Here is a 17,374-nt window from a genome sequence, read left to right on the forward strand (position 1 = left end):
CATCAATAAGCAGCCTCCTTATCCTTCTCAACCTCCAACCCCAGCTATGCAGGATACGGCAAAAGAATAGAACTATATTTATATACTAAACATTATATATATTGGTGTATATATATTATACATATACATACATGTTACATATACACCATACACATACATATTATATATATATGTACACGCGCACACACATACATACATGAATACACACAACAGAGGACAAAAACAGTAAGAAAATGCCTTAAAAGGATCAAATTTCACTATTGTTCATTTGTGAATGAAATAATAATATTTAAGGTTAATGACTTTCAAGCCTCTTGATAACATACTTAATTGGAAGTTAAACAGCATGACTCTTATTAATGCTAATAATCATTAACTGTTAATTAGGAAAATTATAAATATGAGGGTTTTTAAAATCCAATTTTGGACATGCAATAAGACCTTTATTTATGTGGACCTTTTTAATAATATTTTATTGATTTATTTATTTAGAGAGAAAACACAAATGGGGGAAGGGGCAGAGGAAAAGGGAGAGAATGTTTCAAGCAGACTCTGCATTGAGCATGGAGCCCCGTGTGGGGCTCGATCCCACAACCCTGAAGTCATGACCTGAACCAAAATCAAGAGTCAGACACTTAACCAACTGAGCCACCTAGACAACCTTTCCTTTATGTGGACTTTTGAAATTAAACTAGGCATAGATGTTATCTGAAGTATAACTTTTAAGGAAGCAAAGCATGAAAAATCATAAATACTGTTAAATACAGTATTATACAGCTATATACAGTTAAATAAGCAAGAGTTTTGGACAAGCATCCTATTAATTCACTTCCCCTAAAAGGGAAAAAAATAATTTTGAGCTTCATTCACTCCCAGGGGCTAAGACATAGCTATTTTCTATATTCAATCTCAACAGTTCCATAAGGCAAAGATTATTATCCCCAAGTTATAGAAGGGAAAATCAAGGCTCAATATGTTAAGGAATTTGCTTAAGACCCTACAGTTAAGAAGCGGTGAAGCTGAACTCTCTCCTGTTCTCCACTATTCCATAGTGCCTTAGGAATAAAAAATTCAACAAATACATTTTTTTTGAGAGCCAAAGGACTTTATTACTCACAGTAAAAGCAGGAACCAGAGCATCATGCTTGCATTGGTTCTATATATACCCTAAGTCCCCTGGGGGCAATGAAAGTAGACTTCTGTGGATGTCTACACTTGCAGGTGGTTGTGATACAGGAGGGGGGCCCTGAGCTTAGGAGATGTGCTGCTTTAAAGTGAGCAGAAACAATTCTGCTCTTGCAGGAGGTGGGGGGGGGTTACCTCATTCTTCAACACTGCCCAATGCAAACACAACCCTGAGAAATCTCTCAGCTAATACATTTTGAGTGCCTATTATGTGAAAAACACCATACCAAACATGAGAAATATACATTGTATGGATTTTTCTCTTCTAGTCCACGCAGGACCCATCTACAGAATTTGAGGAACCCAATGCAAAATGAAAATACAGTCCCTTTGTTTAAAAATTATTAAAAATTTCAAGATGGTGACATTAGAGCATTCAGCTGATCATTGAGCCTTTCTTAAGCTCCGGGCCCTGTCACAGGCTCATGAAGCTGGTCCTGAGCACAGCAGGGCAAACATGGACAAATCCAGCCCACTACCTGTTTTTGTACAGCTATGGGCTAAGAATGGTTTTCACATTTTTAAATGAAAGAAGAGGAAGAAGAAGGAGGAGAAAGAGGAGGAGGAGGAGAAGAAGTAGAGGAGGAGAGGAGGAGGAAGAAGAAAGGAAAGAAAAAGAGTAAAGAGGGAAGGAGGAGGAGGTTTGTGACATGTGAAAATTATATGAAATTAAAATTTTAGTGTCCATAAATAAAGTTTTGTTAGAATACAGTCACACGGTTAAAGCCTCAGCCTTCGGCTCAGGTCATGATCCCGGGGTCCTGGGATTGAGCCCACATCGGGCTCTCTGTTCGGCAGGGAGCCTGCTTCCCTTCCTCTCTCTCTACCTGCCTCTCAGCCTACTTGTGATCTCTGTCTGTCAAATAAATAAATAAATAAAATCTAAAAAAAAAAAAAAAAAGAATACAGTCACACTCATTCATTATGTATCCTATGACTGGTTTTGCACAACAAAGGCAGAGTTGAGTAGCTACAACAAAGATCATCTGGCCCCCAAACCCTTAAATATTTACCATCTGGCTCTTGGCAGGAAAAGTTTGCAAACCCCTACTGTAGTAGGATAGTAGAATGCAAGTGACCAAAGAAAGGAGCAATAGAGTGTTACGGGAATTCCAAAGAGAAGAGACCACATTCAGTTGAAAATATCAGACCATATTTGACTGGAAAGATGTTCTTTCTTAGAGAAAGTAAACGGACCTTGATTAGTGGACAAGAGTGGGAAGGAACATTTCAGGCAGAGGAAATCACCTATACACACCAGAGCAGTAAAGCACTGTCTTTGGGCAAGATGAAAAATCCACTCTGACTATAAGGCAGTTTTAAGTGAGAAGGAAGAGTAAGACACACTACAAGGATTTTAACTTTATTTTGGTAGGGCAACAGAGTAACTGAAGGCTCTTGGAGGAAGAGAGTGACTTGCTCAGGATGCTTAAGATAATTCATCTACCTACAGAATGGAGAAGAGATCACAGCAAGACCAGACAGAGGCCACAAGGCAAGGTAGGAAGGTGTGGCTAAAGTCCAGGAGTTGAGAGGTAGTGCCAATCTAAACAAGTGTGGTACTAGTAGAAATGAATTACTGGGACCCCTGGGTGCCTCAGTCATTAAGCGTCTGCCTTCTGCTCAGGTCATGATCCCAGAGTCCTGGGATGGAGCCCCATATCAGGCTCCCTACTTAGCGGGAAGCCTGCTTCTCCTTCTCCCACTCCCCCTGCTTTTAGACCCTCTCTCACTGTTTCTCCCTGTGTCAAATAAATAAATAAAATTAAAAAAAAAAGAAATTAATTATTATCTAACAGATGTGCTAATTCACTGATGGTTTGAGGAAAGGCAGAGAAAGGAGTGTCAGGCTTGGACACTGGCTAATTTAAAAGATGGTGATACAATTAACAAATGAAAAGGTGGAGAAACTAGTCTGGTAATAAAGATGACCATTCAGTCTGCAAACATGACCAGTTGAAGTTGCCAGTGGAATATCCTGGTGAAGATTTCAAGAAGACAGGAACCCGGACTCCAAACCCAAAAATGAGTTTGGGGTCAAGACATGAAGATTCTGGCATTCTCTGTATAAAGATAATAGTTTAATACAAGAGTAATGATTTCGGGACACCAGGGAGGCTCAGTCAGCTAAGCGTCCGCCTTCAACTTCAGACCATGATCCCAGGGTCCTGGGATTGAGTTCCACTTTGGGCTCTCTGCTCACCGGGAGCCTGTATCTCCCTTTCTCTCTACCTCTGCCTTTCCCCCTGCTGGTGCTCGCTCTCTCTCTTTCAATTAATAAATAAATGCTTTTTTTAAAAAAGTGTAATGATTTCTAGTCTTTAAGAAAAGTATTCTTAATTAAAATAAGTATTCCCTTAAATTCTAAATAATCCTAACTCCAACCTTCTAAAACTGACTTTGGGGATGCCTGGGTGGCTCAGTCGTTAAGCATCTGCCTTCAGCTCAGGTTATGATCCCAGAGTCCTGGAATCAAGACCCGCATCCGGCTCCCTGCTCAGTGGGAAGCCTGCTTCTCCCTTTCCCACTTCCCCTGCTTGTATTCCCCTTCTCACTGTCTCTCTCGCTCTGTGAGATACATAAATAAAATCTTTATTTAAAAAATAAATAAATAAAACTGACTTTGAAAAAAAAATAAAAAATCAATTGCCTAAAGGTCAAAGAGAGAGGAAAGAAAGAAAAAGAGAAAAACACAGGTATAGCCCAGTAACATCTGCTTCCATGAACTTAGAGAGTTTAAGGCTTTCAGACTTGATCAACGTTCCATGCAATAACTGAAAAGTCAGTGAAGTCTTAAATTTTATTTAAAATTCATTCATTTATAATAATTCCTACAGACTGGCGTGCCTGGGTGGCCCACTCAGTTAAGTGTTCCCCTTAGGAGCATGGCCTCATCCCATAGTCCTGGAATCCAGTCCCACCTGGGGCTTCCCTGCTGAAAGGGGAGTGTGCTTCTCCCTCTCCCTTTGCCCCTCTCCCTGCTGGTGCTCGCTCGCTCTCAAACAAAAAAATAAAATCTTTAAAAAAAAAAAAACAATTCCTACAGACTGCTCTGAAATTTGCCTTTGAAATTTCCACTAAAAAGGGTTTTCTAACAAAACAGAAATTGCAGAAATATGTAACATTCAATTAACATAAACTGCAAGATACCTAGAAAGCATTTACCTACAGAAAACTTAGGATAATTATAATTCATTCTTATTTATTCTTTAACTTGGTTAGTTTTCAATTACTAGTATTCTTTAAGGGAGGGAAATTAATCATACTTTTTTATTAATCTTCCAAGTTCTTCAAAGTTCACCAAAATGTATTTTTTTTAAGAGTTTATTTTTATTTATGTACTTGACAGAGAGAGATCACAAGCAGGCAGAGAGGAGGAAGCAGGCTCCCCACTGAGCAGAGAGCCTGATGTGGGGCTGGATCCCAGGACCCTGGGATCATGACCTGAGCCGAAGGCAGAGGCTTTAACCCACTGAGCCACCCAGGCGCCCGACCAAAACGTATTTCAAGAATAAAGTTAAGCTGAACTAAGCAAAAGTTAGTTTTCAATTAGTTCCCAACCCCTACTTTCCTCTGCATTTTGCACTTTCTTTGAATCTCTTCTTTCATCAAAACTTTGTTTCATAAAAGAGCTGATGTTTTGTACCAAGGGTAGATGTATTTCAGTCTTCTCTATAATAATGTAAGTTCCTTCGTTAAGTTTCCACTGTTTTTGGAAGAAGGCATTTTTGGAACAGAAGGTATTTTCTACTGCCCAGCAGTTTCACCATAAACCTACCCACGAGTAACCCTTTAAAGTGCCCGACTCGTGTATTTAAATATGCGATTTATTTTATTTCTACAAATAGTTGATTTAGGCAGAGTACCAAGTTGTTTGGGATCTTCGATTTGTTAACCGAGTTTGGAAAGGTAATTTGGAAAGAGTTCACGGAGGTTAAGACACCAGTGTATGAAATACTTTCAGGAGAAAAACCCTTTCAAGAATGAAAAGGACCTTGCCCAATTTGGCCCCCACCCACATTACCCTCAGCTATAGAAGGTCCCTGGCCTGGTTTCCTTGGTGTGAGATCTAGGTTGTGTGGAAACTGTACGCTCTGTTACTTCCCCAGCCACTTTTCCCAGCACAAAGGAATACGCGAGCACCAACTGTTGGGTGGCGTTAGTGAGTGAATTATTAGTTTCATTAGAAGCACCTTTTAAGTTTCGGAGGGCTTTTAAACCACTCGCGTCACTGTAACCCGCTGAGGTCAGGGAAGTCGGCAGGCGCATCTGTCCCAAGCCCGGTGGCCCAGGAGAAGCTGAGGGGGCACTAGACGTGGGAGAGAAACACCGCCCAGAACTACCCGCGAAAGGGGCCGCGTGTGTCCGGCCTGGGCTGCGGCGGCGCGGAAGGCCCCGCCCCTCGACTCCCCTCGCTCCGCCCCTCGGCCCCGCCCCTTCCCCGGCCGCGCACCCGCGCGCCCCGCCCGCGGACGGAAGCGAGAGCGAGGCTGAACGCCTGACGTCAAGGCGACACCGCCAAACCTCGCCCAGAGTCAGGCGTGTAAACCAGCCGGAGCGGCGGCGGCGACAGCGGCAGGACCGCCGTGGCGCCGGGAGCAGCGACCCGGAGGGAGCGCGACGCGCGGAGCGACGCGGGCGGCGGGGACCCGGTGACAGCGTGAGAGGTTCGCAGAGTGCGTGCGTGGCCGCTGAGGGGAGCGGCGACGGCGGCCGCGCGGGGCGGGGGCCGGGCGCCGGCTGAGGGGAGCGGGTGGGGTGCGGCGCGGGCCGGGCGGGGCGCGCGCGGCGGTCAGGGACCCTGGCGGCGGCGGCGGCGGCTTCACGGCGCGCGGCAGGTGGTGGAGGGCCCGGCGCCCGACCGGCGAGCGCGCTGTCTCCCGGGCCGGCGGGGACGAGCCGCCGCCGCGGGGGAACAGCGCGCTTTGCGGAAGGGGTCAAATGTCTGAAATATGGCGGAGGAAGTGAGAGCCCGAGGACCCCCCCCCCCCCCCCACGCACACCCGCTCGCTCCCTCCTGCCCGCGGCCGCCGCAGCTTCTCTCGCTACCTTCCGTCCCCCTCCGGCTCCCCGGAGCACTCGTCCGCCGCCCCGGAGCCCCCTCGCTGACCACCTCGGTGCCCTCCTGGGTGTGGGTGGAAGTTAGAACGGAAACCAGAAAGTTGTCCTTTGAGAAGACGCAGCTTCCCCCAGCCCCGAGCCAGGACGAGGAGCGTTCGGGGGAAACCACTCCCCGGCGCCCTGCAGGCTCCAGCCTGACAGGGAAAAAGTTTGCCTGAAACGGGACTGGTTTGCTCCATTTGTTGCGGGAAGTGGCAGGAGGAAGGCAGCGGAGGGAGCCCCACCTAGTCTGGCAGCAACCACCGCGTAGGGAAAAACTGTTAAAGGGGCCTTTCCCTTCGTCAGCAAGAGGAAATCTCTTTTCTTTTACAGAGGGAGACAAAATCCAGGAAGTTTGTCGTCTTCTCTTTTTCGCCATCTCAATGTGTCTAATCCTAAAACTGTCAGCACCATGAGTTTTATTTAAAACTACTCCAAATTAACCAGGCCATTTGGATTTTTCTTCTAAAAAGAACTGATGACTTTTGGAGAAAAGATCATCCTGGCGAGTTTAAGCACAAGATTTGCTTCCCCCCCCGCCCCCATAAGTTTAGCAAAACATTTTTGCTCTGCAAAACGTTTGGAAGGAACGTACGCAGTTCTGTATTACAGTAACGGGAAATTACATTTTTAACGGGGTAGAAAGTCGACACTAAATGAATATTGTGATTGTAATATTTTAAGATAAATTCAGTCTAAGTGGATTTTCGTTTTGCTGGTGGCATCTAATATATATCGAGTGCTTACACCGTAAAGCTTCTAACTCGCAAATTTTTTATTCCTTTTTTGTAATTACAATGCTGTTTAGACTTGCTCAACAAAACCTTATTTTAGCAAGAAGTAACTGTAAAAGAGGCGGACGTTCATTTAACTTCAAACTCCTAAAAGCTGACTTTTGAATAGTATTTGAGTCATAATGGAGTCATGGGACTTTTTAAGGGCCGGAAGGGACTATTTAGGTCATCCAGTCCCACCCTCTCATTTTATGGAGGAGGAAACTGAGGCCTAGAAAAGATAAGGTTAGTTAGTGGCCTTGCTGACTTTTAGGACAGTATGTAATAGAGAACCAGGAGGAGGAAATAGAATATATTTATAGTGAATTACATTTTTACAGGATAACAGTCATATACAGAATGTTAGTATCTTAGTCAAATAGTGTGGAAGAACCACATTCTCAGGTTTTAGGAGAGGAAATTGATACTCAAGGAGGTTAAATAACTTTAAGGACACAGAGCCCTGAATAATGGTCTTATTTGAGCCCTTCCTGCTTTTAAACTCTACATGACACAGTGTTTTCACTTGGATTTTCTTTTTTGAATTCTCAATAAATTGTGAGGATGCCTTCTCTGAGTAAGCCACAAAGTAAATCTTTAAAACGCCTGTAGCCCGTTTAGTTTTAATGTGCAGATAGCCGAATACCACTGAAGAACCCAATAATAACCTGGCTTAATTTTTAAAAATGTGATAGAGGGCTTGAAAACAATTACTCTGACTTTTGCGTTCTCCCCATAACACCCCCGGCTTCACTCCATGAAACGTCCTCTCTTTCTTTCTAGACACCTGTCACTTCCAACATTCTGTTACTGTTCTGATATCATTATTCATTTGATTTTTGTTACCTGGTTCACTGAGTTGTAAGGACAGGATGTAAGAAGGACAGGATGTCTTCTTTGAATGCCCCAAAGCACTGGCATGGTACATTGCACTTAGGTAATACCAGTTTCTTAAATGTAAGCGCAATGAGGGTAGGGACCATTATATTCCCCATTGTATTCTTAGTTCCTAGAGCCTTGTCTGTGCAGATAGCAAGTGTTTAGACTTAAGAATTAACTGTAGTGAACATATGAGAATATTATTTGAAGAGAACTTTGTCTTCCTTCAAAAAGAAACATTTCCACATTGGCTTGGAATCCTTTTGACTTTACAAATTGATTTTCATTTTATCCTCAAAACAATTCTTAATAGATTTCCAATATAGAATTCCAGTATTTTCTCTTAGCCATAGAAAGGGAAAGTGAACCCCCATGGTAAAGAGTCATCATGTAAGGAGCATCTGTTGAGATGTTATAAAAGAATTAATTGTAAAACTTCGATCATGTACATAATATCATATTAAGTGCATTTTCTAGTATAATTCAAGACTAGTAGAGGGTCTTTCCAGAGGTCGGTAACACAGTAACTTACTATACGTGTTGTTTTAAATATAAAGTCTAAAATTTGGATGAGAAATTGCTCACGTTCAATTTTCACTTTTGTAGTAGGTACTTGATGAATATTTGTTAAGGGGGTAAAATTAATCAGTGAAACTAGATCTCAATACAAAGAAAATTTGGCGATTTTATACAGGTGTTTATTTTTTTCCCAAATGTGGGAAATTTTATTATTGAATAAATAAGCAATTTTATTATTGAATACCCAAGATCTCACTGATTGGCACGTGTCATTTTCCTAGACTAATCAATAATATGCTCCTGTGTGTGTATTGATAAAGAGGGTGGGTATTGATCTGTACTTTCTATATATGACTTACCAGGAATAGTTTAGTATTTATGAACTAAATAGTCAGAAGTGCTTTTTGTTGTTGTTGTGGCAGTGATGTCACATGTCTGTAGAAAAACTTTGATAAGATCTTAAAACTTTGTAAGACCACACAAGGTTGTGATTAAATAAATGCCTTGATTATTTTTCCCCTCTTGTCATTTTTGAGGATTCCTTAGTCTTAGAGATTAGGGTAAAGTTTTTACTATTAGCCTTTTCAAGTTGAATTTCTTGTAGAAAAAGTTTAAAAAACAGACATTTTGGCTGATGCAATGATTCATTGTAACACTGGACAAATTTTTCAATAAACAGGAGTGCTATACTATGTGCTGAAACACTGTACCATGTGTAATGCTGTACCATATGCTGAAAGCCTAATATTTTTCAGTGTTCTTAGATATTTTGCAATAGTATCCAAAGGTACTAATTACCATTTGAGGACTGTTGTTAATTTATATATATATATGTATATGTATATTTATAATCTGTTGTACTTTGAGCCTAGTTGAACTCTGGATTCTAAAACCAGTCCTTTAGGTTGGGAGAAGGGAGGTAGGGTTATGGACATTGGGGAGGGTATGTGCTATGGTGAGTGCTGTGAAGTGTGTAAACCTGGCAATTCACAGACCTGTACCCCTGGGAATAAAAATATATTATAAGTTTATAAAAAATAAATAAAAAATGAAAAAAAATAAAACCAATCCCTTAGTCATAAAATTTCTATTTTATAAAAAGAAGGGTTATGAGGAACTTCTGTGGTGCCTTTAAAAAATTAAAACCACTTTTTAAAATGTTGCACAAACAAAAAGAAATACCACTGTTTCATTCCTCACACTGGTGTGTTTATTCCTGGTGTTAGTCAAATTAAGGGTATACAGCAACTGATTATTTCAGTAGCAATTTAGAAAGAATTTTTGCTCAGCATTAATAGAGGATCAGGAATTTTTAAACTGTTTCCAAAGAGCCTTAAAACTTAGAAAAAAATGAACATTTAGGGAAATACACCCATGTTTTAAATAATATTTAAATTACTTATCAAAGGAAAAAATATCTGCAACATGAACTGAAGAATTTCCATCTGGTTTTTATTGTACAGAACAATATTCTGGAATATATAATTAAAATTGATGGATTTGAGGTACTTGAGTACTAGAAATATGTTCACTTTTAAATTAAGAACCCTAGTCTCTCTAACCATAGAGAATAATTCTCTAATGTTCTGATTTTGGATTTTACATTGAGCTGGTTTCTAAAGCTTACCCTTGTAGTTATGCTATTTTATGATTTTATAGTTAAGCTGCTTTATATACTTCATATATTTTATGCATATAACCAATGAGACCATTTAAATTTAAACCAGATTCTGATCTCATGAGATAATTTGCTAGGTAATCTTTTCCAGTGGTGAGGAATTGAATATTTTTAACTGTTGTATAAGTAGACTCAATAAAGATTTTTTTTTTAAAGATTTTATTTATTTATTTGAGAGAGAGGGTCAGAGAGGGAGCATGAGAGGAGGGAGGGTAAGAGGGAGAAGAAGACTCCCCGCTGAGCATGGAGGGACCTGGGACTTCAGGATCATGACCTAAGCATAAGGCAGTTGCTTAACCAACTGAGCCACCCAGGCACCCCAGACCCAATAAAGATGTTAAAGGAAGAGAGCATTTATTTAACACAGTTAATAGTTTTGGTTGCATTCAGTTATTGACTTCTTGGAATCATCACCTTCACTACATTATAAATCTTGCTGAATTTTTCAGTAGTTGATTTGAAAGTCTAAATATGTACTTTTAATAGATTTTTTTTCTTATATTCAAACCTTAGCATTTTATTAAGTAACTTTATTTTGAAAATATACAGTGAACTGGTTGTCCTGATAGTGGATTATCTCTACCTGTTCCTTTCCTCTTCTTTGCCTTGTGGAAAAGAAAAAAGATGAAAGAAAATCTGTTTTGTCCATTTAATAGTAATTTTTGGCAAAAGCTTCTGGAAAGGAAATGGAAAATGTTACATAAAATAAAAGCCTAATTATCTGTGTCTTCTAAAATTTATATTTCTAAAGTTTATACATTGGAATATATTTTTCCTGGTCACTTTATTCTAAAAAAAAATTGGGAGACTTTCTAAGAGTTCTCAGTAAATGGAACTGAGGAAGTCAGTAAAATAAAAGCATTAAATATAAACTCTTTAATTAGTAGGTTTTGGGTGACAAAGTGGTATGCATATTGCATCCAGCTGTTAAACGTTGTGTTTTAAGGTTATAGTGAAAACATTACTATCACTACTTAATGATAGCAAAGTTAAATTGCTGCTAACTAAGATTGATAAGTTATGGTTACATTCCTTGAAAACAAAACTCAGGAATCCCTGGGTAATCTTGAATTCTGTACTGGACAGATAATAAAGAAGGATAGGGATGAAGCATGTAATATGTGTCTGTTTTCTTTTCTTGAAATTGTGCAACTTGAGATATTGCATTGAATTTGTATGGGTAAGACTGGCTGAGTTTTTAAGTGTATGTCTTTTGAATTTTCTTATTAAAATATTTCAAACACAGAAGAGTATAAAGAAAAAAATTAATATCACTTTTAATACCACCAGAACAGTGAATTTCTAGGCAAAATTCGTACCTCCTTTTTCTGAACCTTTCCTACCTCCTTGGTTCCTTAGTGGGAACAGTGGCTTATACTTAAAGAATTGTTGGATTAAGTGGAGTATTATCCATAAATGATTATAAAAGAGATACTAATACAGTATTAGTTTTGTTCTGTGAAACTTTTATTTCTCTCTAGCATCGCTTCTCCCAATTGAAGTTATTCATTAAGGCATGAATAAGGACTAAGAAAGAATAATTGTGACTGTGAACAGCTTAACAAATTGTCTGGTTCAGGGATTTTCAAAATTTACCCCAGGGAATCCTGGGGATTGCCTGAACATTTTCAGGAGTCTGCAAATACAAAACTATTTTTACAATAATACTGAGATGTTCTTTGCCTTTTCACAGCGTTGACATTTGTACCAATGGTACAAAAGCAGTGGTGAATAAAACTTCTGCACCTTAGAACAAATCAAGTCAGAACACCACACTGTATTCATAACCATTGTATTCTTCACTGCCATGCATTAAAAAATAAAAAACTTTCACCTAAATGCACTTGATGAAGAAGTTTAAAAAAAAATGGTTGTTTTTTTTTTTTTTTAATCAAATCTTGGCTCTTACACATAATATTTCAATATAGTATGACAAAATGGAAAGTATGCTTGAAACACTATTTTCCTGCCATATTGAGGGTGAAAATGGTTGCCTATAGGAAAAGCATTTGTGTAATTATTGCAGTTGCAAGCTGAACCAGCCGCTTTCTTCATAAATACTTTTTTTCCTTGAAGGAATGACTGAAAAACTATTCAGAGTTCTTTGGACCCGGGTATTGGGCTGACATTTTCTTGGAAATAAACAGAATGAGCCTGTTGCTTTAAGGAAAAGATCAATACTATTTATGGTCAGTGATAAAGTTCTAGTTTTCAAGTGAAAATTAGAATTTTGAAAAATATTTATCATCCGCAGTGCTCTTGACTGCTTCCCAATATTTAGAAAATTTATCTGAAGATATTGGTGATGTTAATGAACATGGATTTTTAAAAGTAATATATAGGGGCGCCTGGGTGGCTCAATGGGTTAAGCTGCTGCCTTCAGCTCAGGTCATGATCTCAGGGTCCTGGGATCGAGTCCCACATCGGGCTCTCTGCTCAGCAGGGAGCCTGCTTCCCTCTCTCTTCTCTCTGCCTGCCTCTCCATCTACTTGTGATTTCTCTCTGTCAAATAAATAAATAAATAAAATCTTTTAAATAAATAAATAAAAGTGATATATAATGTGTCAGTATTTGAAGATCCACATAACTCTTTATACAAATATTTTCCAAGTGTTCAGTGAATGCATGATGTTACAAAATCATGCATGCATAAGAAATCCTTCCTAAGTTCTAGCTAGACCTATGGATTTTAATGTTAAAGCAGACCTCAAGTTTATTGGTAAGGTTTTCCTTTCCAATATATTGGAACCTGTTGTCAGGTTTTGGTATAGTATCAAAGGAGAATATCCAGATTTATCTGAAAAGGCTACTAAAATATCCCCAGCTGTGTGTTTACATTCACTTTTTTGTTTACTCATTTTTCCATGCTTTGCTCTCAATGTATAATGTCTTTGATTTTTTTAGTTTATATTTTTGTTGGAGGGGAAGATAAGAATAGGAACCAGAGATATATGTGAGACAGTATTTTCATGTACTTCATCTTGAAATCTCTTAATAATACATAATCATTTTAGGTTGACTTTTTTTTAAAGATGTGTTTAAAGAGAGGATGCATGAGCATGAGTGGGAGGGGCAGCGGGAGGAGAGAGAATCACAAGCAGACTCTGTGCTGAGCATGGAGCATGATTTCATGATCCTGAGTATCATAACCTGAGCCAAAACCAGGAGTGGGAGACCTGACTAGACCACCCAGCACCTCCTAGATTGACTCTTTTAATAGTCTTCTCCTTGAGCATTGCATTCACCTTTTGAACTGCGTAATAAATTAGGTGGTTGGTATTTTTAAAGCCTATTTCTTGGTTTTAATACTTGTACACCTGATATCTCATGCACATAGATTGCTTGTGTGCCCAGATTTTGACATAACCTTAAAAAAGCTTTTGATAGTTGACTTTCTTAGGAGTTTAGGCTATTTAGCAGCTTTCCTGTAGTAAAAGCTATGGACTTTCTCCCATTTCAAGTTTAATAATGTCTCTTTGACCTGAGTATTTGCTATGTTGTCTACCTTTAGCAGATATTTTTTAAACAAATTATAATATCCTTACCTTTTGGGCAAAAACAGTTTCTTGTTTGTGCTTGTTTGAGAAGAGTCGTAGCAATCCTTGTTAACAACTATTTTTATAAACCATTTGTCATAGTACAGTTCCGGATTTTAAAGGATTTTTAGGCTAACCATTCAGTTCATCTAAAAAGTTTCAGAGTATGAGAGAAGATAGGTAAGTTGTAGATTATACTGTACTTAGTTTCTTGGAAATTTAGTGCCAGTTATTCCCCTAGAGGTAATAAAATGAGTGTGTTCTGTGAAGAAAGAGTAGTTGAGTCTGAGTTCTTACGGTTGTAAGGACAGAATTGACAGAGTCAGACGCCTGGAGTGGAGTGGTTTAGAGGAGTAAGTGTGAAAATGCTAACTTTGGGGTAACTTTGAGGAATAAGCATTATGGAATTCCTGCCTGCCTGAGCTAATCCCACAGTGAGGGAGGGTATTTAATAGGAAGCTTTAGTTCTCTCTATATTAAACAATTACCTGGTCAGCTGTTCTAGCTGTTCTGAATTGGGGAACATACTGAGGTCATATTTTATGTTCAGGACATTCAAATTAGAAGGTTGCCACTGGCTATTATTCAGTTTTAGTTGCTAGCTGAAAAAATTTTATGTAATTTCCTCTATTTTAGATTTTTTACATTTAGGCTTTTTTTTCTTTCTTGCAAGAGTCCTGTCACCTTACTTCATCATCCTTCGACAAAGAGAAGACAGGATATGCAAGCTTTTAAGGACAGAAGAGCATTCATAACATTTTTTTATTGTTTACATGAAAATGATGATGGTAATAGGAAGTGGAGAGGCAGGAGGGCAGGAAGTAGCGCAGAAAAGAATAAAGATGATGATTAAGAGATTCTCTTTCTAATGAGCAAAGCTACTGTTAACTGCACTCACTTTAGAGTTCAGATTAATAGGAATGATACACACTTGGAAAAGCATTTGTGATACTTTAGTGATTGATAAATCTTGTATCCTGAGAAATGGTCCTGGGTAGAAGATAAATTGATACTATCTATCGTGATATTATGGGGTTAAAGTAAAAGTTTCATCAGTAAACAGTGTAAGTTGAGAGTATGTTTACTTTTACTCCCCAACAGACTCTTAATGCACTTTTCTCTGAACCTTCAGTGCTTAAATTGGACACTTGTTTTTCTCCTAAGTTTTAGCTGATTACTTTGAGCATGAGTAATAAATTTGAGAACAAGTTAATGTCTCTGTCTCTCTCTCTCAGGATTTATCTTTACATAAGCCAGTTTGATTAAATGGCTGTTTAGGTCTTCTTGAGCTCTAAAATTCTGTGTTTCTGTGATACTACCCTTGTTTAAGCCAGTCATCTCTTGTTTAGACTCCTTCAAGACCTTCCTGACTTGTTTCCATTCTTGTCCTCCTCTACCTCAGTCTCCACCTAGATTTTTAAAATCATCTTCTAAAAATGTAAATCAGATCATATAATACCCTCGGGTCCAAGCTCCTCTCCCACCCACTCTAGTGGCTTAAAGTAGAAGCCAGATCCAGTTCTTGCTTACTTCCCAACTTTATCTCCTCTCTCCATTGTTCACTAAGCTCTACCCATATTGGACTTCTTTCTGATCTTGACCCAAGAAGCCCTTTACCATCTTTTTTTTTTTTTTTTTAAGATTTTATTTATTTTACTTATTTGTTTGAAGGAGAGGGCGCACCAGCCAGGTGAGAGGCAGGGAGAGAAGCAGACTCAGAGAAGATGAGCAGGGAGTCCTGATGTGGGGCTTGTCCCTGAATCCTGGGATCACGACCTGAGCCGAAGACAGATGCTTAACTGATTGAGCCACCCAGGTGCCCCCGCCCACCGTCTTTTGAGGTTTGGTGTTTATAGCTGCTCTCTAGCATGATCTTTCTTTCCCTAGCTCTCTGACATTCTGCTAAGTAGCACTAGATCTCAGCTCAGATGTACATTTAAGGGAGGTTTCTCCTGATCACCTATATAAAGGAACATCCCCTTCATTATCTTCTTAGCTCTTATCATAATCTGTAATTACACTTACCCATTTATTCTCTCTTGCCCTTCAAACTTTTTGTCTCAAGAGAGCAGGAAAGCAATGTCACTTTACCACCACAATCTCCAATGGTTATCCCAATAACTGGCATATGGTGCCAAACGTTTTTTATTTTAATAAAAAGGATATATAAGGTGTTGAATGATTTCTTTATCACTTCCCATCATAGGCTACTTACACTAATTTTTTAAAGTGTTACAATCTATTTCCAACTATAATTCTTCATTATTTAGGGCTTCTGTCCCTGGTGACTGCATGTTTTTGAGAGCTAATTGTTCTCAGTTACTGGATGTTGGGATTAAATTGAGGTTTTTAGCAAAGGCATTAAAAGTTAATATGAAATTTAAATAGCAGTTCAAAATAATAATAATTGATACCCAAATGAGTGATACAGAAGAGTGCTTTTAGAGTCAAAGGAGTAACAAAAAGTCATAAGCTCTAGTAGTCAAAGAAGAAATTATAAATGAGGTGGGATGTGTACATGATATCAAGAATATGTAAGTTTTAGACTAACAGTGAATCAGGGTGGGCAACAATACAGAAATTAGAATATGCAAAGTATGTTCAAAGGAGTGTTTTGCTATGGTAGATGTTTATGAAATGGATTACAGGTCCCCTTAAAATTCTTGGTCTCAGATCTTTGGAATTCAAAATTTTGTGGAAAGATTTGTCTTGAATTTTAGTAAGAATAATCAAATTAATATTTCTTAAGTGAAACATAAACAGTCACACTAAATGGGATGAATAAAAACTATAAATAGCCTCATAATGGTGCTTAAGTGAAGTTTTGCTGTATAAAAAAAATTATCTTCTGTGAGAAATGGATCTGAAATTGTTGGAAATGCTTTACTCTTTATTACTTTGTGTCTTTGGGGAGGACATCAGGGTCTGAAAATGTTACTTTGAAGCAGTCAGCTTACAAACCATCTCTGCCAAGGAATTCTTCTTGACACAGATTCAGGATGGAATGTACTGCTTGGGCCTATGAATCTTTAAGGTTATGGGAAAACCAGCTAATTCCTAGGAGTCCCATTAAATGTTTGGAAATTGTATATTGGTGTATATTTGGGAAGTGTATATTGGTGCCTGGAACATAATAAATGGTTTTTTAAAATGTTTAATGATTGAGAGTTCATATGTTAGCCACAATTTCTTAATAGATTTTTTAAGTCTTTTAAGATATCATGTGATTTGTCTCCCAGTTCTTAAGGGCTCTAAGAGTTATATAATACATTTCATTGTTAAGTTAGAGTACAGTCTAGAAGATTGAAATAAGACTATTACAGGACTAACAACGTAATCTCTAAAGATTCTTGATGGAATCACTCATTTTTGACATGGAAGGAAGTATCTGAAGATGCTTCTTTGAAACTCAGAATTGATTACAGAAAGTGCCTGCCCACTTTTTATGGTTTCCCCATATGCTCTCCTTATTCCAACAACCTAATTAACACCCAGACTTTGGTTCTCATTGCTTCTATCCATTCATTTGGTACATACTAATTTCCAGGGATGCAAACATGTATATATTATTTTTTGGATACTGACCTCTATTTTATAGAATTGCCAAGAAAGGCAAGTTCTGAAGTGACTTAAAAAAAAAAAAAAAAAAAATACTTACTGACCTAATTTTGGAAGTTAAGTGAAGTAATGTATCAGAAAGCCAA

The 17,374-nt window shown here is 38.7% G+C and overlaps 1 protein-coding gene across 1 annotated transcript in view; it reads left to right on the forward strand.

Annotated features, from left to right (window-relative positions):
• Nucleotides 1-5,718: 5,718 nt before the first annotated feature.
• Nucleotides 5,719-17,374, forward strand: part of RAP1B (RAP1B, member of RAS oncogene family) — a 43,742-nt gene continuing 32,086 nt past the window's right edge. The window contains exon 1 of the mRNA XM_059186268.1: nucleotides 5,719-5,852. The gene's annotated coding sequence lies outside the window, so the exon portion shown is untranslated. The remainder of the gene's footprint in view (nucleotides 5,853-17,374) is intronic.

The sequence above is a fragment of the Mustela lutreola genome, chromosome 8 (assembly GCF_030435805.1).
Source record: "Mustela lutreola isolate mMusLut2 chromosome 8, mMusLut2.pri, whole genome shotgun sequence".
In the NCBI taxonomy this organism is placed as follows: Eukaryota; Metazoa; Chordata; class Mammalia; order Carnivora; family Mustelidae; genus Mustela; species Mustela lutreola.